At 45.7% G+C, this 23,720-nt stretch overlaps 1 long non-coding RNA gene across 1 annotated transcript in view; it reads right to left on the bottom strand.

Moving 5' to 3' along the window:
* Positions 1-2,918: 2,918 nt before the first annotated feature.
* The window catches only part of LOC146821519 (uncharacterized), an 87,897-nt gene continuing 67,095 nt past the window's right edge, over positions 2,919-23,720 (bottom strand). Inside the window, exon 3 of the long non-coding RNA XR_014962733.1 lies at positions 2,919-3,067. This is a non-coding gene — a long non-coding RNA (uncharacterized LOC146821519). The remainder of the gene's footprint in view (positions 3,068-23,720) is intronic.

Here is a 23,720-nt window from a genome sequence, read left to right as displayed (position 1 = left end):
AGAGAAGAAACAGTTATTCTCAGTAGCCCTTGGGATTGTATGAAAATAGATAAAAACATAGGATCTGAAACTTCTCAGAATGTTGGCATACTAAAGCCAACTTCTTTCTTTGGTGTCCCCACCAGATATAATATTTATATTTCCCATCGATGCATGGAATTTTTCGAATGCTTAAAAAATTATACTATTCAAACAAACATTTGACTGTGTCTTGTGAAAGTACTGTAAAATATACAAACACAAGCAAAATAATAATACAGCAGATAAGGTTAAGAGGCAACATAAATAATGATAAAAAGTCCATTCAGGAGCTATATTAATGACGAAAGTTACATTGTTACATATAACGTTTAGGCCAATCATATATCTGGCCCTATGTATCCTTTGGAGTCATCTTTCTGGAACCCCCTTTGACCAATAAACAGCAGCTTCTTTTTCATTTGTGTGCCATAGTATGGACCACCATTGCTCAAACTTTGATGGTGCCTGGCTCATCCATATTTTCACAATGTGTAAGTGCACAGTCGTGATTACATTCACGTAGAAACCACCAGGCCTTGCAGGAATATTTTCATCAGTACCCATTACAATTGTGCTTATTGTCAACACAAAAACAAATTGCATAATAATCCTCAGTTTCTCTGTCACCTTTTTTTCAAATATCATACAGCAGTTCAGTTGGCAAACACATAAATCTCACCTGGGCCCTTGGCCAGGCACCTAACAATTTTTTTAAATTCCATAAAAAAAAAATCAACGGCTTAATATATAATCTGCTACTAAATATATAGTGTTGTAATGATAAATCATCTACTTTAAAAAAGTAAGCCCAAAATGCATAGAATATAATACATTTCTTTAAAAATCTCTACGATCATATCTCATGACCGCCTAATATCTAATTGATTGAGATCAACACCAATTGTTAAGAGAAATAATTTTTGCAGAACACAAATAGAGGTTGTTAGACCTGTCATCCTTAGGCTAGTCTTTCCCTAGACTTTGTGCCTTTTACCTCTTGTTTTTGATGATTCTTGTTGGCTTTAAGACTCTGAGCACTTTACCACTTCTAACCCGTGCTAAAATCCATGTGCTTCTCCTCAAAACGTGATGACATTGGTGTATACCTGATTGGCATATTTGTTGTACTGGTAAGTCACTTGTAAAGTGGTATACCATATACCAGGGCCTGTACTTCAATTGTTGCTAGTGGTCTGCATCACTGATTGTGCCACCCAAAGAAGTAGCCTTTCATACCTGATTCAGACCTGCCACTGCAATGCCTGAGTGTGAGGTTTAATGACACTTTGATTTGGCATTTAAAGCTACTTGCCAAGCCTCAAACCCCCTTTTTATTACATATAAGTCACCCCTAAGGTAGTCTCTAAGTAACCTGAAGGGCAGGATGCTATGTAAATAAGAGGTAGAACATGTGTCGTTCTGTTTTTCATGTCCTGGTAGAGACAAACAGCCTATTTAGTTTTGCACTACTGTGAGGCCCTATCCTCTCATAGGCTAGCATTAGGAATTACTTAAAACACTTTAAAGCTGTAATTCCTGGTCAGAGAGGAGTCGCGTTTTCATGTTTTATATGGTTGGAATAGTAACGATAAATATCCTTACTGGTGAAATTGGATTTAACATTACTGTTTTAGAAATACCACTTTTAGACAGTGGACATTTCTCTGCACTTACTTCTCTGCGTGTCTGACAGTCTGTCTCCAATACACATTTGGGGTGGGTAACAGCCACACTTTGTACATTCCCAGTAGACAGCCACAAAACAGGAAGGATAGGTGTGTCTGAATACCCATCTATATTCTGATGGCCTTGCCTGGGCAAGATGGAAGGGAGGGGCTAACACTTCAATTGAATAGGCAGTGTCCTATCTCCACACAAAGGACTAATTACCCCTCACAGATAGCCTGGCGGACAGGACTGGGTTGAAAGGGATACTTCTGCACTTCAGAGAGCTGCTTTAAAGTCACTCCAATGTCAAAGGCACTTTTGGGTATAAGTACTGGGTCTCTGACCCCCTAAAATCAGGCATTACTGTACTTGCAACTGTAGCTCCGTCAGAAGAACTGCTGTGCTGCTTAAAGAACTGAACTGGACTGCAGATCTGGAAGGACTGTTTCTATGTTTGTTGCTCTGCTGCCTGTAGTTCTCTGACGCTTCTGAAGGAGAGTTGGCCTCTGCCTTCACTCCAAGTGATCTCCAAGGGCTTGCTGGCCTGCCTTCTGTTGCTGTAGACTAATGGATATCAAAGTCTCTACCCCTGGAGGTGGCCCAGATACTTGTAACATGGATTTAACTGCATCCCCTGTCTGCGTGTCGCAGAACCCGGTCATCGACCCAGTTGCGGGAATAAAATCGGCGCATTGCATCAAAATCAGTGCTTTGCCTCCAGAGATCAATGCATCAAAAGCATATCGGCGCTGCTGCAGCTTGGTGAGATCAACACATCCCCTCAACTGCGTGGCAGAATCTGACGCATCGCTCGATGTCTCTTGACTCCGCCACCCGTCTTCAGAAATGACATATTGCCTTCACTGCATTAAGAAGATCGGCATGTCTCATTGTTTCCGACCAGGAAAGGTACTTTGTTCATGGGTCTTGTAGCAGGCTGGCGCTCAATTGTGGTCAGTCAAAACTTTGACTCAGTCCAGCGTGACCTAAAGTAACCTTTTTAGAGCTACTTGCTTATAGGCGCTTTACTTTTATAATTCAATATCTCAACTTCTGTACATTGGAATTATGTCTTTTTGGTCTTGTTTTGTTCAGAATTTAATAATCTATTTTTCTAAACCTGCGTGGAGTCTTTTTGTGGTGTATTCATTGTGCTACTGTGTTTGTGTGTTGCACAAATACTTTAGCAATGACAATATATCCAATTTAAACAAGGTTAGACATTCATATTCAAATCTTCCATATTTTATTGGCAATGTGGTGATTCCAAGGTGTAAAACTTCACAATGGTTGATTCATACATTTGGATGAACACAACTTTCATCCGTAGTTCAATGTGCCCAATGCATTTTGAGAGGAATCTCTTCTTCAGGGGTAACTACAAAACAAAAGGTTTAAAAATCCCATTATAATCAATGCTGTTAAACATATCCCAACTCATAAAAAACATTCTATGTAAACTTACATAATGTCCCCATCCCACCATACTCAAAATTACCTCTAGTTACCATATAAAACAAAAAAATAAAATACAACCAAACTAAAGACGTGCATTATCACCTGACACTTATCAAAATTAAACTAAAGCATTCATATCTTTAGTGAACCACGTGCCGGTGTGTTAGACCCGGCCCTCGTAACATAGTCAGACCTGACCCCTGCACCTCACACCAGCCCGAGCCCACGGCCTAGCCGATCCTTCCCACCAGAACACACACACCCGACCCGGACTTCCCCCGTCCATGGCCTTCCTCCTTCGGCCACCCCGGGCCCGCGTGCCCACTGCATGCACCAAGATGGCCGCCCGGCCCCAGCGCGACCCTAGCCTAGAGGCGCCACTCCGGCTGGAGGACATCGTGCTCCCCTTGGGATGAGAAAGGGAGGAGCAGTTTCCATCACACCTCTGCGCTTCCCTGGGAAGGTGGGTTTCGATCGACCCGCCGGCCTCCCCGAGGGCTGGCTCCGCGCCTGCTGGGTGTCTGGGGCTCCTCCCGACCCGGCCCTGAAAGGATCAAAGGACAATGGCAGGAAACCCCCAACAAGCGACCCCCAGGTGACAAGACCCCTGCCTGCACAGACTCCGGACATCAAAGAGGAGTCGCCCTATAACAAGGAGTGCTCTGGGACTGTCCGGCAGATTCGCCTTGGAAACACCTGAGCCCTGCTGAGTGACTCGCGGCTCCCTGAAGATCGTAAGACCTCCGAACTTGTGCTTGAGCCCTGCTGAGTGACTCGCGGCTCCCTGAAGATCGTAAGACCTCCGACTTTGCGCTTGAGCCCTGCTGAGTGACTCGCGGCTCCCTGAAGATCGTAAGACCTCCGACTTTGCGCTTGAGCCCTGCTGAGTGACTCGCGGCTCCCTGAAGATCGTAAGACCTCCGAACTTGTACTTGAGCCCTGCTGAGTGACTCGCAGCTCCCACAGACTCTCTTGGTGCCGCCGGACCCCACGACGACCAGCGTATCCCCCAGCTCGAGGATTGTGAGCTGTGCGCCGGGTACGCTCCTGCATTTGATTCCTATCCCCAAAGACTGTCCCGCTACCTCCTAACCCCCCTCCAAGACTTTGTGAGCCCGCGCTCTACTTGTATATATTTTGCCTTGCTGATCATAAAGATCCTACCACTCCGATCTGAGAAAGATTTGCTCTTAAGAACTCCTCGTGTAGTGTCTCTCTGTCGTGTGGTGCCGAGTGTACAATCCTAGATACGAGGTTCCTCCCCTGAGGAGTCTCCCGCCAGTGCCCGGCTACGATACCTCGAGGGTGGGTCTCAGGGCAAACAGGGCCCCTTCCGGGCCCCTCTGAGGTCGCCTTCTAACATTGGTGGCAAGCGACGGGATTCGGGCCCATAATCTAGAGATCGTACCGTGAACGGCTGACGCACTACCGACAAAGATGGCAGAAGGAAACGCCGTGGTTCTCAAAGAAGACGACGCCAGTACCGTGTTACAGGTGGAACAGCTGGAAGAGTACACTCACAAAGAACTAAAACAATTCTGTAAGGAACTCAGAATCGCTACCACTGGTCTCAACACCAAAGAAGACATGCAAAAGGCATTGAAAGCTTGGGTGGATTCTGGAGCCTCCCGCCCAGAAGGAGCGGGGGAGCCCCACGACGAAGCTGGACCCTCCCAAGGAGAACGAAGCAGCAACCAGGTGTGAGGCTTCTTACCAGACGAGGGCCCATCGCCGGAGGAACTCGCAGACAGAGAAAAAAGTCAACATCACGAGCTCGAATTAGCCAAACTCAAAATTGAGGGCGAGTTGAAATTAGCCGAGAAAAAGCTAGCAGTAGAACAGTTGCGAGTACAAGGAGAACTAGAAGAGAAGAAACTCCAACGAGAACACGAGGGAAGGAGACTTCAACTGGAACATGAACGTAGCTTGAAGGAAATAGAACTGAAAGCAAGAAGCGAAGAAGTGCGGCCCCCGGGGAACCGGGAGGCGGCCGCCCCGACGGAGCAGAAGGTCCACATCCCCAAGGATGTGGTCAAAGAATATTACAAGAATGATGACATTCAGCAGTGGTTCCGGGCCTATGAGGTCACCATGACCTCCCATCGGGTCCCGCAGAAGGATTGGGGGGCTGGGTTATGGGGACAATTCCTGAGCGAAGGGAGAGACACCCTGCTCGACCTACCCACCTCCATGCAGACCTCCTATGAACACATGAAAGCGGCCCTCCTCACAAGGTACGGCCTCACCCCGGAGATGTACCGCCAGCGGTTCCGGGACTGCAGGAAGATCCCGGGTACCACCTGGGTGGAGTATGTGAATTTCTTCAGCCGCGCCTTCGATGGGTGGATCAAGGGCAGCAAGGTAACCACCCTGGAAGAACTAACCGACCTTATGCTGTGGGAGCACCTGGCTGCCAACTGCTTTGTTGAACTACGCCAGCATCTGCTCGACAGCAAGCTCACGGACCCGAGAAAGCTGGCTGTCGAGGCGGATCGCTGGACTAACACCCGGGTCTCCCGGGGCCCTGTAGGAGAGTACCCCCGAGCCAGTCAGGGACCACCCCGCCAGAGAGGGGGAGGGAACCAGGGAGGGCAGAGAGAGTCCCAGGCTAGTCCCCCGAAGTCTCAACCTCCACCTTTCCCGGCACCCCCACCAGCTGTATCCGGCCCCCCCCTGAGACGGGGGCACCGGGTAACCATCACTTGTTTCCATTGCCAGAAGCCCGGGCATTACGCCAATGACCCTGAATGCCCCATGGCCCCACGCACCACCCAGGCAGCACCCCCCGCTAGACAGATAGCCAATGTAGCTCTGGGGGAGGAGGTTGAGGAGGCCGAGGAGTGGGAACCCGCCGCTATGGCCCTAGTGTCCTTAGGAGATAGAGAGATGGTCCCTGGGAGCCTCCTGCCCTCTAACACAAAGAAATATGGGCAGCTCGTAACGATCAATGGCCACCAAGTAGAAGCCCTCCGTGACACCGGGGCCAGCATCACCGGTGTCCTCAGCCATTTAGTCCACGAAGACCAGGTCCTCCCCAACGTATTTTGCCCTGTCATTTCAGCCGACAACACAGAAAGCCTATGTAAGGTAGCCCTGGTGCCCTTCGAGTGGGGAGGGGTGGTCGGTAAACTGAAGGTCGCAGTGAGAACCTCCCAGCCCGTCGACTGTCTTCTGGGGAACGACCTGGAAAGTTCCCTCTGGGGACAAGTTGAGCGCAAAACCCACCTAGGGATGATGGGCCTACCTGAGTGGGTGTGCGCCACCACTCGATCCATGGCGGCTCGACTGACCCCCCTGAGGGACGTCGACGACGCCCGACCCCTGAAGATGGGATGGTCCCGGCCGAGGGTCCCCACATCCCCCCACCAGAAGAGTCGATCGCCAGTGACAAACACCCGCCTTCCGACTCCACCCCAGACACCGAGTTAGGCGATCTGCCCAAATTAGCCCAGTGGCGCCACGAGGGGGGCCCCTCCCGAGAGGAGTTCTGCCGAGAGCAGGCTACCTGTCCCTCCCTGGTCGTGCCCCGGCAACAGGCAGAGGCCCAGGCAGCAGGCGACCAAACGGGGACGCACCGGGTGTATTGGGAGAATGACCTTTTGTACAGCGAACAGAAGTCGGTGGAGCTAGGGTCCGGCCGGGTGCTGGTGGTACCCCTACGCTTCTGAAACCTCCTCCTGGGCTTGGCCCACGACGTTCCCCTCGCAGGCCACTTGGGTCAGGACAAAACATACAGTCGCCTCGTGACTCACTTCTACTGGCCCCGAATGAAAGCGGATGTGGAAGCCCACTGCAAGTCCTGTCCCACGTGCCAGGCCAGTGGGAAGAGTGGAGGGAAGCGCAAGGCTCCCCTCCAACCCTTCCCTGTCGTCAGTACCCCTTTTGAGCGGGTCGGGATCGACATTGTAGGACCTCTGGACCCCCCAACTTCCCAGGGGCACCGGTTCATCCTCGTCCTGGTGGACCATGCCACCCGTTACCCTGAGGCCATCCCCCTGCGCACCGTCACGGCCCCCGTGGTGGGCCGGGCGTTGATGGGGATCTTCTCCCGCATGGGTTTTCCCCGCGAGGTCGTGAGCGATCGCGGTACCAACTTTATCTCCCGATACATGAGGTCCTTATGGCAACAGTGCGTGGTGTCCTACAAGTTCACCACCCCGTACCACCCCCAAGGAAACGGCCTGGTAGAGCGGTTTAACCGGACTCTGAAGGGGATGATCGTGGGCCTGGAAGAGCCCCTCCGGCATAAGTGGGACCTCCTGCTCCCCTGCCTCCTATTTGCATACCGAGAAGTTCCCCAGAAATCCTTGGGTTTCAGCCCCTTTGAGTTACACTACGGGCACCCCGTCAGGGGGCCCCTCAGCCTGGTCAAGGAAGAGTGGGAGGCGGCGCCCCGAGGCCCCCCCCGAGATGTGTTCCGTTACATCCTGGCCTTCCGAAATCAGACTAGGAGGTTCCGGGAGATGGCAGAGGCCAACCTGGAGGCGAGTCAGGAGGAGATGAAGTGCTGGTACGACCAGAACGCCACGCTGGTCGAGTTTCAGCCGGGCCAGCAGGTATGGGTCATGGCCCCTGTGAAACCCTGCGCCCTCCAGGATAAATGGACCGGGCCCTTCAAAGTGGTTGAGCCGAAGAGCCAGGTCACGTACTTGGTGGACGTCCAGTCACCCCGGGACATCCTCCGGGTCCTCCACGTGAATCGCCTCAAGCCCCACTTTGTGCGGACGGAGCTGAGCCTCCTACTGGCAACTGACGACGGGTCCGAAGAAGAGTCAGATCCTCTCCCTGATCTCCTGTGCACCAAGGAGAAGGACGGCTCCGTAGAGGGAGTGAACCTCTCCCCGTCTCTCACTCCCCAGCAACGTGAGGATTGCCGCCATCCGATCTCTTCCTGCCGGGTCCCATCTCTCCTCTCTTCCCACATACAACACCCAAGAACTAAGCACACTAGTCCAACTTCAAGTTATAGGACGTCCATTCCATCTCAAAAATTCTATCCTCCTTAAATACGAATAACCACTTTAATGACCCACTCCCCTCCAGCTGTGTGGTCGCGACCTCCCAATTTATCATTCCCATTTGGACTACAATAATCAACGCTTCCCTACTACAAGGTTCCATAACTGACTCTCTAAAAGCCGGTCAAGTCGTCCCCATCTTAAAAAAACCCACCATGAATCCTGCTACTCCAGACAATTTCAGACCAATATCCCACTTCTAGCGAAAGCTCTGGAGAGATGTGTGCCAACATATCACCAACTTGAATCTGCTAGACGAATTCCAATCCGGGTTCAGGCCTGGGCACAGCACGGACACTACTATTCTCCATATTGTGGATGATGCTCTCTAAGACCTTGACCAAGGCAAAACATGTCTCCTAATTCTACTGGATTTATCCTCGGCATTCGACACAGTCAACCACGAGAAACTACTTGAATGCCTCAAATTCAGGATGGGAGTAAGGGGAACCGTTCTCGAATGGTTTAGATCCTTCCTCCAGAACCGTCTTAGTCAACAGTAATCTATCTGTTCCTTCCCCAATAAAGATCGGAGTCCCCCAAGGTTCAACTCTTTTCCCAACCCTCTTCAATCTCTAACTTGAACCGAGCTGAATTACTACGTAGCGCCAACATCTCCTTCCACATGTATGCCGATGATACCCAGATCTACATCAAAATCTCATACCTAGAGGAGATATACTCTTTGAATGAGGCCCTAAAGCTGACTGTTCAATGGCTTGCCTGCAACCAACTCAAACTAAATGCACAAAAAACAGAGGTCCTTCTAATCTCCCTCCCTAAAAGTAACACTGATATCCGGGAATGGAACAAGTCGATCACAGCACTAAACTGCACACCGACCATAGTATAATCTGCCAAATCGCTCAGAATAATCCTAGACAGCAACCTGAATATGCGAGACCACATCAACTCGATGACTAAAACTGCCAGGTTTCATCTGAGCTACGTGAGGAAACTGAAACCTTTCCTTGATGCCTCGGACCTAAAAATGGCAGTCCAGGCATTAGTTATCTCCAGAATCAAATACGGATGCTCAACCCTTTCAGGCCTGCCCAAGATCTCCACAGCCGCCCTAAAAGATTGCCTCAACGCAGCCGCCAGACTCTTAACAGGCTCAAAAAAATTCTCCCACATATCACCGCATCTGAAGTCGCTGAACTGGCTTCCTCTTGAAGCCAGAAACCAACTCAAACTGGCATGTATCACCCACAAAGCACTACACACAAAATCCCCAGAATATCTCGCCCAGAAAATCACAGTTTCTGGAGGAGCCAGAAACTTCAGGTCTGCCAGAGACTTTGTGCTCCAGTCACCCCGCTCTTCCGAAAGGAAAAAACGTACAATTGTGCTTTCTCTGGGGCCGCACTAAGAATCTGGAACTCGCTGCCATCTTTTATCAGAAAAATTCCCTCTCTGTCAATATTTAAAAAGGAAGCCAAAACCTTCCTAATGAGCAAGTTTCTCCCATAAATCATGCATTGCACACACCGTTCAGTGGCTTTGCTTATTTTTGTTGCCACTAGAGTTTGGACTGACTGGCTGCTATCCATCTTGTACTGACCTTGTACTCCCACAAATGTTTTTGCTGGATTTCTCAGCATTATGATCTGAACATTGTATACACCCTCTTATTCCCCAAATGTTTCATCTCCTTCTACTCCTACTTATGGTATTTTTTTTCTTTGACTAATGCATACTTGTATGCAACGTGTTATCCCTGTAAAGCAATCTGATACCCTAACGGGTCAGGTTCGCGTTCAATAAAACACTAAATAAATAAATAAACATCTTTACATGTCTTCCAGGCCAGATCCATGATGCAGACTCTCATTTGGCTGGAGGGAAATGTTGATTCTACCAATGTAAATTCCAGCATTTTGCATTTCAGCTATTTCTCAAAATGCCCAAGATTCCACGTTCTGGCATTCCAATCATTAGTGTACCATAAAATATACTGTCATGCAATTTATATAGCTGCATAATGCAATAGTTTTTTTTTATTGATTCCTCTAAAACAGTTTCACAAGAAAAGTGCTAGGAGTCAAATTTAAGATTATGGCGGAACTCAGTGACGATACCTACCTCTGTGCTTAGAAATATTCTCAGAGACTGAAAGAGTGAAGTGGTACCAACCGGTTGAAGGTATGCTTGCAGGGTTGCTTGACGTTATGATATATGACGTGGGAGCCCTCAGTGAACCTTTGTTGTGCCTAAGTGGGTCAAGTGGACTAAGGGAGGCTGACGTAACATGAATGGAAAAGCATGTTCCCTGTTGTCTCTATAATTATTTTCAGGAGCACAATAGCATACCTCCCACCAAATTAACACTACACACTCCAGTACATTGCAAAACATACACAGCATACTGTGGTTTGAATGTTGGTTTTAAAAGTATAAGTAGTCAAAAATCATAGAGATAAGATTGCATGATCTAATGCAACAAAATACTCAGGCCTAGCAACACCACGGTGTGTTCGTCTCTGGGAAATAGCAATATTTGTCTTCTAAGGAGATTCTTGCCTCAGAATGTTTAGCTACATGCAATGTCGGCTTACTTTTTTATCCATAGTCCTAGTTGTCCACATCGCAAAAGGAGGAATGCCAAATCTAGCAAATAGTCCATGCTGCCTTTTTCCTTACTCTGTATTCACTAATGATGCCTGAGTAAATTAGAGGAATTACAGAAATCTAAACATGCATAAACATATCAGAGCCACAACAAAAGGAGCAAACGTACAGATGAACATTCTGAGAAAATTAAAACCCTTCCTTCCTGCTGATGACTTTAAATTGGCAGTACAAGCTCTAGTAATCCCCAGACTGGATTATGGGAGTGCAACTCTCTGCGGGCTTCCCAGGTCTACAACGGCCCCCCTAAGAGCCTCCCTCAATTCAACTGCCAGGCTCATCATGGGTACTAAAAGAAACTGCCACATTTCCCCCGACCTTAGAGCTCTCAATTGGCTCCCATTCGAAGCAAGAATTCAACTAAAAATTGCTTGCATGACTCACAATGCCCTTCACTACAAGACCCCGAGATATCTGTTACAGAAACTGGAGCTCTCATGTGGTGACAGATCCTCCAGAAGTTCCAGCACTCTTCTTCTGAAACCACAAATATTTGTCAAAAAGAAAACATACAACCGAGCCTTCTCTGGAATTGCCCGAAGGATCTGGAATGCACTGCCCACAGAAACCAGACTGAATCCCACTACTGCCTCTTTCAAGAAAAAAGCACAGTTTCTACTCATGAGTAAGCTTACATGAACAACGAATTTGATCCGCATAACGGATGTTGTCTTACATTGTTTTAGATGTCTTTGTATTTTATGTCTCTGCACATTCACCTTTGTGACTATCAAAAGCAGGATACATTAATGGCAAACATTGTACTTTTGCTCTATGTTTCCCCCTGTAAAGTGCTCCGATACCCGCAAGCGTCATGTTCGCGCTATATAAAACCTTCAAAATAAAAATAAATAAATTATTCAACAAAATACTCAGGCCTTTGCAACACCAAGGTGTGTTCGTTTCTGGGAGATAAAATTTGTCTTCTAAGGAGATTGTTGCCTCAGAATGTTTAGCTAAATGCATTTTCAGCTTACCTTTTTATCCTTAGACCTAGTTGTCCACATTGTAAAAGGACGAATGCCAAATCTAGCCCATGCTGCCTTTTTCCTTACTGTGTATTCACTAATGATGCCTGAGTAAATCAATGTTAGTCCTGTTCTATAAACCAATGCAAGTCAGGAGTCCGAATATGAAAGAAGTAAGTGGACAGTTTGTGACCTATTGTTGGGACTGATCCAAATACACCCAATCACAGAAAATGAGGCCTTATCCATTGAATCCTAGACCAGAAGAGTGCATATTGCACCCATCGAAGCTGTCCCAGGAGTGAAGTTACTCATTTAATAGGTAATTGGTGCATATACAGGTATAACATATTTTTCTGCCAAACAGTAACAATAGTGCTCTACTGAAAGCCGTACAGACATATATACATACAACCATACTTTCATTAACATTATCTGCACACATACACTAATGACCCACCATGGTATATGACAAATAAACCTTTACATTTAAAAACAAACCATGAGTTTCTCGATTGAGTAGTAAAGGATTTTATCCCCATTTCTGATCTAATCTTTCCAGTTTCTTGAATTAGAGGAAGGCTAAAAGAAGAAATTGTTCTATATGTCTTTCTTCTAAAAGAGAAGCACCTGTTGGCTGAGCCAAAAGAGCTTTTCAGCAGCAAGTGGTCGTCTTCATTAGCCACATTGTTAATATGATGACATAACAAGTGAATATCATAATATGCAGTTCAGAGCACAAGGGAAGTGTCAATCTTCCTAATGAGATTTCCAACATATTCGCAAAGTTTTATGGCAAGTTATAAGGCCCTCCATATCCCTCTCTGCATTAAACCCTGGTTGGATACTTATAGAGCATTCATTTACCAGGTGCCGCGACTGCAAAGAAATAAGTCTTTGATAAAATCCTGACCAGAAGAAGTCTTTTTGGGCCAATTCACAGCTGTCATTGAACAAAACATGGGGCTTCCATGGATTTCTGGTCAAATTCTTCAAAGACCTCTTGAATTATCTGGTGCAGCATTTGAATTACTTGAATTTAAGAGAGGGTTAGTCACTTGAGATACCTTGAGAAAAGCCCACATCATCATTTTGAACACAGATTGCCCAGCAGATCGATACTCATTATACAGGCTAATCTTACTCTTCAACATTGAAGTGAAGAAAGTTCAGAAAAATCGCATCACTTAAGTGATCACAGATCTGTTCCATACAGACAAGTCAACCAAACACCATATCAGATGAGTGTTCAAAGCTTTGGCACTCTTTGAAAAGTTGGCCATTTATTAATAGACTTTTAAAAGGCTATTGATAGCCTCTCATGGGATGACCTATTTTCTCCCATAATATATTTATGGTTTGGCCCCAAATTTATCTCAGACACTTGACCACTATGTAATGGCCTGTCAAAATGAGTTGAAGGCACCCTCTCAGAACCCTTACCTATTGGACAAAGAATAAGAAAGGGCTGCCCAATAACGCCTTGCTTTTTGCCTTCCCCATCGAGCCCCTAGTGCAGAAAGTGAAACAAGATAAATAAATTGCAGTATTTAAATGGTTCGAATACATTAAAAATAAAGTATTCCTGTAAGATGATAACCTCGTAATTTACCTAAGCAATCAATTCTAAATTAATTTGGGGAATACTCCAGAGTAAGAGTAAATTGGAATAAACAAGATTGCTCCCATTTGGTCAGGCACTTAGTGATACGATCTGGTCCAACCAAACAGCAATATGAACAAATACATGCGTTTTCAAATATCTGAGCATGCAGGTAGACTCAAATAAAACAATAGAAAGAATAGAAAATATACAAACCAAGCTTGAGGAAAGACACACACCACTGGTCCACACTTCAATTTCTATACTCAGGTGAATTGTCTCAACTAAAATTATAACTCTCATAAAAATCATATATACACTAAACAATTAGCCATAATGACTACCCAAAGTGTCCTCAGTATGCTCACCTCTCAAATGAGAGCTTCCATCTGGTAAGATGGATCCCCTTGGTTTGCCAATGCCAAATTCTGCAAGTCCACGTATGGCAGTGGACTTGGAATGGTTGATCCACAACCTATTACACAGCAGTATACTTGTTATTGTTATTGAAAATATGATTGAGTGAATATATAGATTGCAACAGACCCAGCATACAGAAGTGAACTATGAGCCCTATGCAGTACATCTATCTTGCACCACATATATGGAGGCAAACTCCCTCAACAGATTCAATCCTCCAACTAGGGTTTTGCTTGTTTCTGGGAAGACTGAACTCATTAGCTAGGTAAACAATTCCCTTAAGTAGCGGTAGTCAGTGGCTTTTGAGAATTGCCCCATCTGTGTATTTCAGCCTTTGTAAACACGGTTGTGCCTAAAGTAATGAAATCCTTTGCAAAACTAAATGAGGCCTGGAGAACTCTCTATGCTTACTATACTTCCAAGTAAGACATACCTTGACACCATACTTTGCAAACAATGAAGAGATCGCAGACTTTAGCCCTCAAGACGCCAAGCTATCAATATCTCAAGTGACCTCTCGGGGGTCAAATAATAGCTTTAAAAAGACACCTCATTACATATATCACCAACATCTTTGATAAACTGAGATTGGCATGGTAGACAGGTCTGGCCCCACTGAAAGATGAAGAGTGAGCATTTGCACCAAGGGAAAACACAATATACTCTAGATTGCACTTTATGCAACTTAGATTTTAAATTCAATGTAACACCATCATGTCTGTGGCTGATGCAACGTAGCTCGGACCTCAGCATGGTATCAAACAGAGACCTTGTGGAACAGAGATAGAGGACTTCCTATACATGGCCTGGACATGAAGAATTATCTGCCGTTTTTGGGAAGCTGTTGCAACACTCTATGGTCAGTTTTGGGCGGTCAAACTGACTGAAATCCGAGAAGGCCCTATTAAACATCATAGAGGGTGACATTTCACACACACACACACACACACTGAAAAAAACAGGTTGAAACTGGGCTTTGTCATTGAGAAAAGAGATGTAGCACAAAACTGGAGAAACCTGGCTGCCCCAGTATCTCAGAATGTAAAGCAAGCCCAGACACAAGCTACACCCTAGGACTGCCTACATATGAAGTTATTGGGGGTCCCCAAAACAATTTACAAAAATCTGGAGAGCATGTTTGCAATTTAGGGAGGGAAGAGAGACCCAGATGAGTGAGGAATCCGATAGTCAACCGTGACCTGCAAAAATAACTCTATTACTTTCCTGGGTGAGGTCGTATGTTAATGCAATAATGATATAAGTGAGTAAACATATTTGTGGTATGGTGAATATACCTGAACCGTGATGGATAATGATCCTCATTGATATACCATCATGTTCCCGTTATAATTACATTTCAAACGGCAATAAAAAAATTGATTAAAAACACAGTGAGTCTAACAAATTCCTAGGGAAGGATTACAATCCCATTTCTATTCTAATTTTCCCAATTTCTTCAAGTGAAGGGTGGTTGCAAAAGATACTGCATGTCTTCTTTAGAAATTGATAAGCCATAAAGTCTTTTGGATTTATATTGTTCTATAAGAACTTCTAGACAGTAAAGAAACAGACACAATAATATTAAAGGTATTTGTATTTATATAGCACTTACTGCCTCTGACGAGGCATTGAATGGCACCTCTTTAACTAGCTCTGAGGGAGTGGTGCCATTTCTCATAGATCCATGCATCTATTTCCCAGATCTCCTTTACTTTTTCTTTTTTGCTGTAAAGTCCAACCACCCAAACCATGAACTACTACTTGCACATTTGTTACTAATAACCTAGTTTATCTCAGGGGCGGTCAGTTAGTTTCAGGATGTTTGGAAGTCATGTTGCCCATTATAAAAATACATTTCTCTACAGATAGCCAGACAAATTATAAATCATCCAGTTCACTTTGGTTTTGGTGGTGGATGAGATGTTGTTTGTGTGCCTGCGGTAGAAAAATGCATTGTATTTTTTCTTTCTATAATGATGGCCAGATTCATCAAACCATAAGCATTTATCGATTTATCATTGGTCTATACTTCAATAGCCAAAGTCTCAAACGTATCTCAAGCAATCATGCATTTATGCCACATTTATTTAATTTCAGCATGTTATTTTTGAGTTTAGAATTTCATGCAAGCTTTATTTGAGCTTATTATGATGACTTTACTGCAGAAAAGGCGGATTTTTATATTCATGAAGGAAACACAATTGCTTTATTTATAATGTCTATCCTGACACTAAATTGTGTCTGGTGTGATGCTTGCGAACGACTTGAATAGAACAACAGAGCCCGCCAGTTTCAATACAGAAGCACCAGCCCGAGTTTCTCTCATTTCTTTAGCAAGACGAGTTTTAACAGAATAAAGAGCCAGCTTCCACTGAGACATTTATTTTTAGGACACGTTCAGCTTCAGTTGCCATATCTTACTAATTATTTCCGGTTTCTGAAAGGCTATCCGATAGTCTCCCATCTGCTGACTCTCACAATTCTATTTTAAGAATTTCAATTGTAAACGAAATAGATATATTGTAATCTGTTTGGCAGTTAGGCATACAGTATGAACATTATGAAACTATTGGCCTTGTGCTAAAATACCCAGATTGTTAATATAAGGAAGGAAGGTTGGTAGCAAAATTGTAGCTCTTAATGTTGTCCGTGTCCTGTCCGTTTGTTGTGTATTTTTATGCATCACAACTGTGAACATTCCAAAGGATACTAGAGCATTCACAGGAACAGCTAGCCTGCTCTCGAGTTCTATACCATTGTGAACATTCCAAAGGATACTAGAGCGTTCACAGGTGCAGTTAGCCTGCTCTCGAGTTCTATAATGTGAACATTCCAAAAGGATACAAGAGCATTCACAGGAGCAGCTAGCCTGCTCTCGAGTTCTATACCATTGTGAACATTCCAAAGGATACTAGAGCATTCACAGGAGCAGCTAGCCTGCTCTCGACTTCTATACCATTGTGAACATTCCAAAGGATACTAGAGCATTCACAGGAGCAGCTAGCCTGCTCTCGAGTTCTATAATGTGAACATTCCAAAGGGTAGCAGAGCATTCACAGGAGCAGCTAGCCTGCTCTCGAGTTCTATACCATTGTGAACATTCCAAAGGATACTAGAGCATTCACAGGAGCAGCTAGCCTGCTCTCGAGTTCTATAATGTGAACATTCCAAAGGATACTAGAGCATTCACAGGAGCAGCTAGCCTGCTCTCGAGTTCTATACCATTGTGAACATTCCAAAGGAAACTAGAGCATTCACAGGAGCAGCTTGCCTGCTCTCGAGTTCTATACCATTGTGAACATTCCAAAGGATACTAGAGCATTCACAGGAGCAGCTAGCCGGCTCTCGAGTTCTATACCATTGTGAACATTCCAAAGGGTACCAGAGCATTCACAGGAGGAGCAGCTAGTCTGCTCTTGAGTTCTATGCCATTGTGAACATTCCAAAAGGATACTAGAGCATTCACAGGAGCAGCTAGCCTGCTCTCGCGTTCTAGGCCCCTCCATTCGGGGGATAATACTCTGGAAAACTTCAAGTGGTTTCGTGTTTCTGGACCCGGTAATCCTGGTTCTGGAAACAGTGGATCCGATTTTACTGGGTTTTAACCCGCACCCTGCAAAACCGCAAATGAATCCGGATAGAGGTTGGAAGCAGAGGTGCAACCCGGCTCTCACCCATCAATCACCCTCTTGAGCCAAGAGAGTGGAGATAATGCTCCCCAGCATGGTTCTACCTTGCTGTGCCCTTTCCTCACATCCTGACCTCCACCGCCAGGCCCCAAACTCCCAATAAGGCCATTGGTAAATGACATTGGTGGGAGTGCTGGTGACCAGCGGCCTGCTTCTTGGGGGTCAGGATGCACAAAGCAGATGGTAAAAGTTAGGGGTAAAGGGCTCATTATTGGGTTTGGAATTTGGAATGACTTGCAGAAGAACATCCGGAAATCACGGTCTAAGTGTTTTTCCGCATTCTTGGGTATCCCTAAATAATGGGCTATCTATAATGAGACCCTCAGCCACTCATGAGTCAAAACATGTAGCCCATCATGAGTGCTGCTTATCCACACACACTAAGCGAATGAACTGCCAACACTCTCCAAATCCTCTATGTATGTTGTAAAACTAGTTATAAAATGTGTGCACCAGATATAGGAGGTTTTCTGGTTTCAATAAGAGTCAGCGTTTACATGAATGAAAAGCAATCGACAAGGTCTAAAGAGTCAGCTTTTCGTTATTGCACTTTAATTTGCTTAGGGCCGGATTACAAGTATAGGTGCTATTTATTGCAACTGGGTCAGCAATGAGTGGGTCAGCAAATCCCGACTTATGCTTGAACCCCTGTTTACCGCTGTTTACACACAGATCGGAATTTCTAGCTTGAAGGTATTTAACAAATACGGATGCATCAAATAACTCAACCTTTGTTTGAAATTATGCGATTCAAACCTGCTGAAATTTAACAGTGGAAAAGCATATGATATTTACCATATAATGCATATTTTGGTGCGTTACACACCAAAGTCTGCATGCTATTCCCCACAGATTCGAAATAGATGTTATTTATCACACCCGATAAATAATGGACTCTGTGGTCTTGTCATTTATCAGGTGTGTTAAATAACACCTAACCTCATAATCAGGCCCCTGGTAAATAATGTTACCACGGGGTTCGTTATATATCGGGGGGTGATAAATAACACCCATTATGAATATGTGGGGAATAGCATGCAGATTTTGGTGTTTAACACTCCAAACTTTGCATGATACGGTAATTACTGTATGGTTTCCCCTGTTAACTCTTTCAGCTTTGGCATGCTGAGAACATTGTCCAAGGGTATTGGATCATTTTACATGCGCACCAAATTACATTACAGAAAGTCAAAATTATTTATATTTTTTCAAATACAGGAGATTACTGATTTTCTCAGAATCAGAGAATGTTGTGACAGCACCTGGATTCCAACCTGGTTCTTCTGTTTCAAAGTCAGTAGCTCTGGCCTTTAGGCCACATCTCCTCCATGGGATAAGTGACGTGCAATGCTAAAGTAATGTCAGTGTCATTCAAGATGGAAATGGGGGAGGGCATGCTGCAAACACCAAACCTATTACCTACACCTGAGCACATCCCAGGAGCAAATAGGGTCGCTGTGGGTCCCAGGGGACTGCATGGTGGAAATAATACACGGTGATGCAGAGGCACTTGGGTGAAGACAAGAGGCACTTTTAACATTTAAGGCCTGATTACGAGTTTGGCGGTCCAATCACCCGAACGTTGCATCCACCAGTAGAACACAGCACTGGCGGTCTTCAGACTGCCATATTACAAGTGTACCATGCTGCCAGCGGTGTGGCTGTGGAGATCTTGCGGCGGTGGTGACTATTTTTCCAAATGTATCAATGCCTGTGTGAACATTTCAACCACATAAGTATTGAATGCACACATATGCATAATAAATGTGGACAAATACCATCTACCCATTACTGGAGTCTGGCCCATATGTGTTTAGTCCAGGCAATGGGTATATGGCACAAAAATGACTCACTAATATATCACCGCAAACAGGGTCGAAATCCTTGTGGTGAAGATGTTGCTGTGAAGGGGGGCGTGAAGAAAGGGATCTATGTCAAACTCTGATGGGAAGAAGGAGGTGAGTATGCACCTCTAATCCTTAGTTTCTGCCAATTTAAAGTTGGCGGTCCCACTACCGCAGTCGGCTATTTGGAAAGCCAACTCGTAATAGGGACGGTGGTGAAACTCCTCTGCACCGTCCTATGGCCGCTGCTTTTGCCCAACCGCGACTCCGGTGCTCTGCGGTGTGCTGGCACTGTCAGTGGTTCAGCCACAGTCTTTGCAATAGCAATCTGCCCAACTCGTAATACGGCGGTCAGACCACCAAGCTCGTGACAGTTGGACTGTGACCGCAGGTACTGTAATTCACGGATCACCATACTTGTAATAAGGCCCTTAGTGTTTATTGGTGTAAGATTTAGCAGATTTTAAAAATGGAGAGGCCTTTTGGAAGAATGTGGAGGACCATTTGACTGTGTGAAGGGAATCTGAGGCTGAAGTTGAGGCATATCTGGTATGCATGTGTGGATAGCGTGAATGGTGAAGGTAACTAGTGGAAGTAGTTTTTTAAAGAGATACAGGCAACTGTGAGATGTCTGTAGAAAGTGTCTCTGGCACAACTGGAAAGTGCATCTGGTTTGTTTGTGATCGGGCATCAGGGTTCACAGTGGAAAAGGAATCTCAGGAGTAATGCAAGTGGGCAACTCAGTTGTAAGTGAAGGATCTCTATGTTGCAGTTGGGAGGGAGACTTTGTGCACTCCCTCATGTACAAACACATTCAAAAGTAAGTCCTCAGATGGAAAGTTCCTTTGCTTTGAGTCCCAAAACCAAACCGGTGCATTTTTCACCATGAACCTCTGTTATAATGAAGCAACCTGTGCATGTTTACAGCTGACGTACCCTATTCCATGTTGGCTGATATTCTGTCAATTATATCAAAGATATTGTTACTTGCAACATACAGGACAATCATAGAAAATAACCGTTAGTGTTATTTGTTCACCTTGCATACTTACATCTGCAGCAAGGCATGCTAAGATACACATGCAGTAACACACACATACAAACCCATATACACAGACAGATTCACACATGTGATCGCACTCTTGTACACTTACACCGACTTTAACACAAATACAAATGCACATAAATGCATACACATAGACACACAAATACATGTTTACGGACACAAACACCATCTCGCTTACAAATACGGCCATATATACACAGACATACTTGCATATGCATTAATTCACATACACACTTACACAAATATATACACATTCATACAGAAGCACGCATCCACACAAACACAGACACACCAACATAAACACACTTCAACAAGCTTTCACACTCATAAACAAACAGCGGCGGTCCGGCACAGGTAAATGCGGTAGGGCGGAGCGGGAGGGGTGGAAGTTGACAGACGACGTAATAGGTATAATTAAATAAATTAATAATTCCTATTCCGTCATCTGTCGGCTTCCCCCCTGCTGCGCCCTGCCCCTCCCCACCACCACACTGCACTTACCTGAGCCGGCCGTTTTAAACAAATACATCTAAAGAGACACAAACACCCACACCCATTGCATGTTAGAAGGGTAAGTCAAATTTTTATCAGCCCGCACTACATCCATTGAAACTATTGTAATAACATAGGAGTTTTCCTACTTTACCGGTTTTAGTAATTTAATTGGTAATGTAGGTAGAGTGCTGAGTCCACTTAGTGTCTATGTATGTGCACAGGTGAAGTGGGCCATGGCTAGCTCTACCACACATCACGTACTCACCTCTGTGTGGTCAGAGCTAGAGAGCAGAATCCATGGCTTCAACCCTCTTTTTAATGTGCACAGGTGAAGAGGGCCATGCCTATCTCTGTCACACAGCCCTCGGCTCATCTTTGTGTGGTAAGAGCTAGAGAGCAGCACCTATGCCTTTAACACTCTTTTTAATGTGCACAGGTGAAGAGGGCCATGCCTATCTCTGTCACACAGCCCTCGGCTCATCTTTGTGGGGTCAGAGCTAGAGAGCAGCATCTATGCCTTTAACACTCTTTTTAATGTGCCCAGGTGAAGAGGGCCATGCCTAGCTCTGTCGCGCAGCACTCTGCTTACCTCTGTGTGGTCAGAGCTAGAGAGCAGCACCTATGCCTTTAACACTCTTTTTAATGTGCACAGGTGAAGTAGGCCATGCCTATCTCTGTCACACAGCCTTCGGCTCATCTTTGTGTGGTCAGAGCTAGAGAGCAGCATCTATGCCTTTAACACTCTTTTTAATGTGCACAGGTGAAGTAGGCCATGCCTATCTCTGTCACACAGTCCTCGGCTCATCTTTGTGTGGTCAGAGCTAGAGAGCAGCACCTATGCCTTTAACACACTTTTTAATGTGCACAGGTGAGGAGGGCCATGCCTATCTCTGTCACACAGCCCTCGGCTCATCTTTGTGTGGTAAGAGCTAGAGAGCAGCACCTATGCCTTTAACACTCTTTTTAATGTGCACAGGTGAAGAGGGCCATGCCTATCTCTGTCACACAGCCCTCGGCTCATCTTTGTGTGGTCAGAGCTAGAGAGCAGCATCTATGCCTTTAACACTCTTTTTAATGTGCACAGGTGAAGAGGGCCATGCCTAGCTCTGTCACGCAGCACTCTGCTTACCTCTGTGTGGTCAGAGCTAGAGAGCAGCACCAATGCCTTTAACACTCTTTTTAATGTGCACAGGTGAAGAGGGCCATGCCTATCTCTGTCACTCAGCCCTCGGCTCATCTTTGTGTGGTAAGAGCTAGAGAGCAGCACCTATGCCTTTAACACTCTTTTTAATGTGCACAGGTGAAGAGGGCCATGCCTATCTCTGTCACACAGCCCTCGGCTCATCTTTGTGTGGTCAGAGCTAGAGAGCAGCATCTATGCCTTTAACACTCTTTTTAATGTGCACAGGTGAAGAGGGCTATGCCTAGCTCTGTCACGCAGCACTCTGCTTACCTCTGTGTGGTCAGAGCTAGAGAGCAGCACCTATGCCTTTAACACTCTTTTTAATGTGCACAGGTGAAGTAGGCCATGCCTATCTCTGTCACACAGCCCTCGGCTCATCTTTGTGTGGTCAGAGCTAGAGAGCAGCATCTATGCCTTTAACACTCTTTTTAATGTGCACAGGTGAAGTAGGCCATACCTATCTCTGTCACACAGCCCTCGGCTCATCTTTGTGTGGTCAGAGCTAGAGAGCAGCATCTATGCCTTTAACACTCTTTTTAATGTGCACAGGTGAAGAGGGCCATGCCTAGCTCTGTCACGCAGCACTCTGCTTACCTCTGTGTGGTCAGAGCTAGAGAGCAGCACCTATGCCTTTAACACTCTTTTTAATGTGCACAGGTGAGGAGGGCCATGCCTATCTCTGTCACACAGCCCTCGGCTCATCTTTGTGTGGTAAGAGCTAGAGAGCAGCACCTATGCCTTTAACACTCTTTTTAATGTGCACAGGTGAAGAGGGCCATGCCTATCTCTGTCACACAGCCCTCGGCTCATCTTTGTGTGGTCAGAGCTAGAGAGCAGCACCTATGCCTTTAACACTCTTTTTAATGTGCACAGGTGAAGTAGGCCATGCCTATCTCTGTCACACAGCCCTCGGCTCATCTTTGTGTGGTCAGAGCTAGAGAGCAGCATCTATGCCTTTAACACTCTTTTTAATGTGCACAGGTGAAGAGGGCCATGCCTATCTCTCTCACACAGCCCTCGGCTCATCTTTGTGTGGTCAGAGCTAGAGAGCAGCATCTATGCCTTTAACACTCTTTTTAATGTGCACAGGTGAAGAGGGCCATGCCTATCTCTCTCACACAGCCCTCGGCTCATCTTTGTGTGGTCAGAGCTAGAGAGCAGCATCTATGCCTTTAACACTCTTTTTTATGTGCATGGGTGAAGTGGGCCATAGCTATCTTTGTCACGCAGCAGTGTTCTTACCTCTGTGTGGTCAGAGCTAGAGAGCAGCATCTATGTCTTTAACACTCTTGTGTATGTGCACAGGAGAAGTGGGTCATGGCTAGCTCTGCCATAGAGCACTGTGCTCACCTCTGTGTGGACAGAGCTAGAAAGCAGTATCCATGGGTCAACACTGAACTAGCAACGGACGTCGCATGTTCCCCCTACAGCTGGGAGGAAGTAGCGTACACTCTTCATATAGCTTAAAGTGCAGTGCAACCCAACAAAAAGCAGCATTCAAGGACAACCCATCCTGTGGTCTCTGAAACTCTCAGTGGGTGGAGCTACTTCCCAAGGCTCCAGGTAGTAGCTGCAACTATTTAAGCTTTCATTTGTCAGTCACCTGTACTCTTATCCATGGTGCAAGACTACAGAGCGAAGGCTGACATTGGTAAA

Source organism: Triturus cristatus, chromosome 6 (assembly GCF_964204655.1).
Source record: "Triturus cristatus chromosome 6, aTriCri1.1, whole genome shotgun sequence".
NCBI classification, from domain to species: Eukaryota; Metazoa; Chordata; class Amphibia; order Caudata; family Salamandridae; genus Triturus; species Triturus cristatus.
Note: the sequence above shows the minus strand (reverse complement) of the source record. Positions and strands in the feature narration are given on the sequence as shown.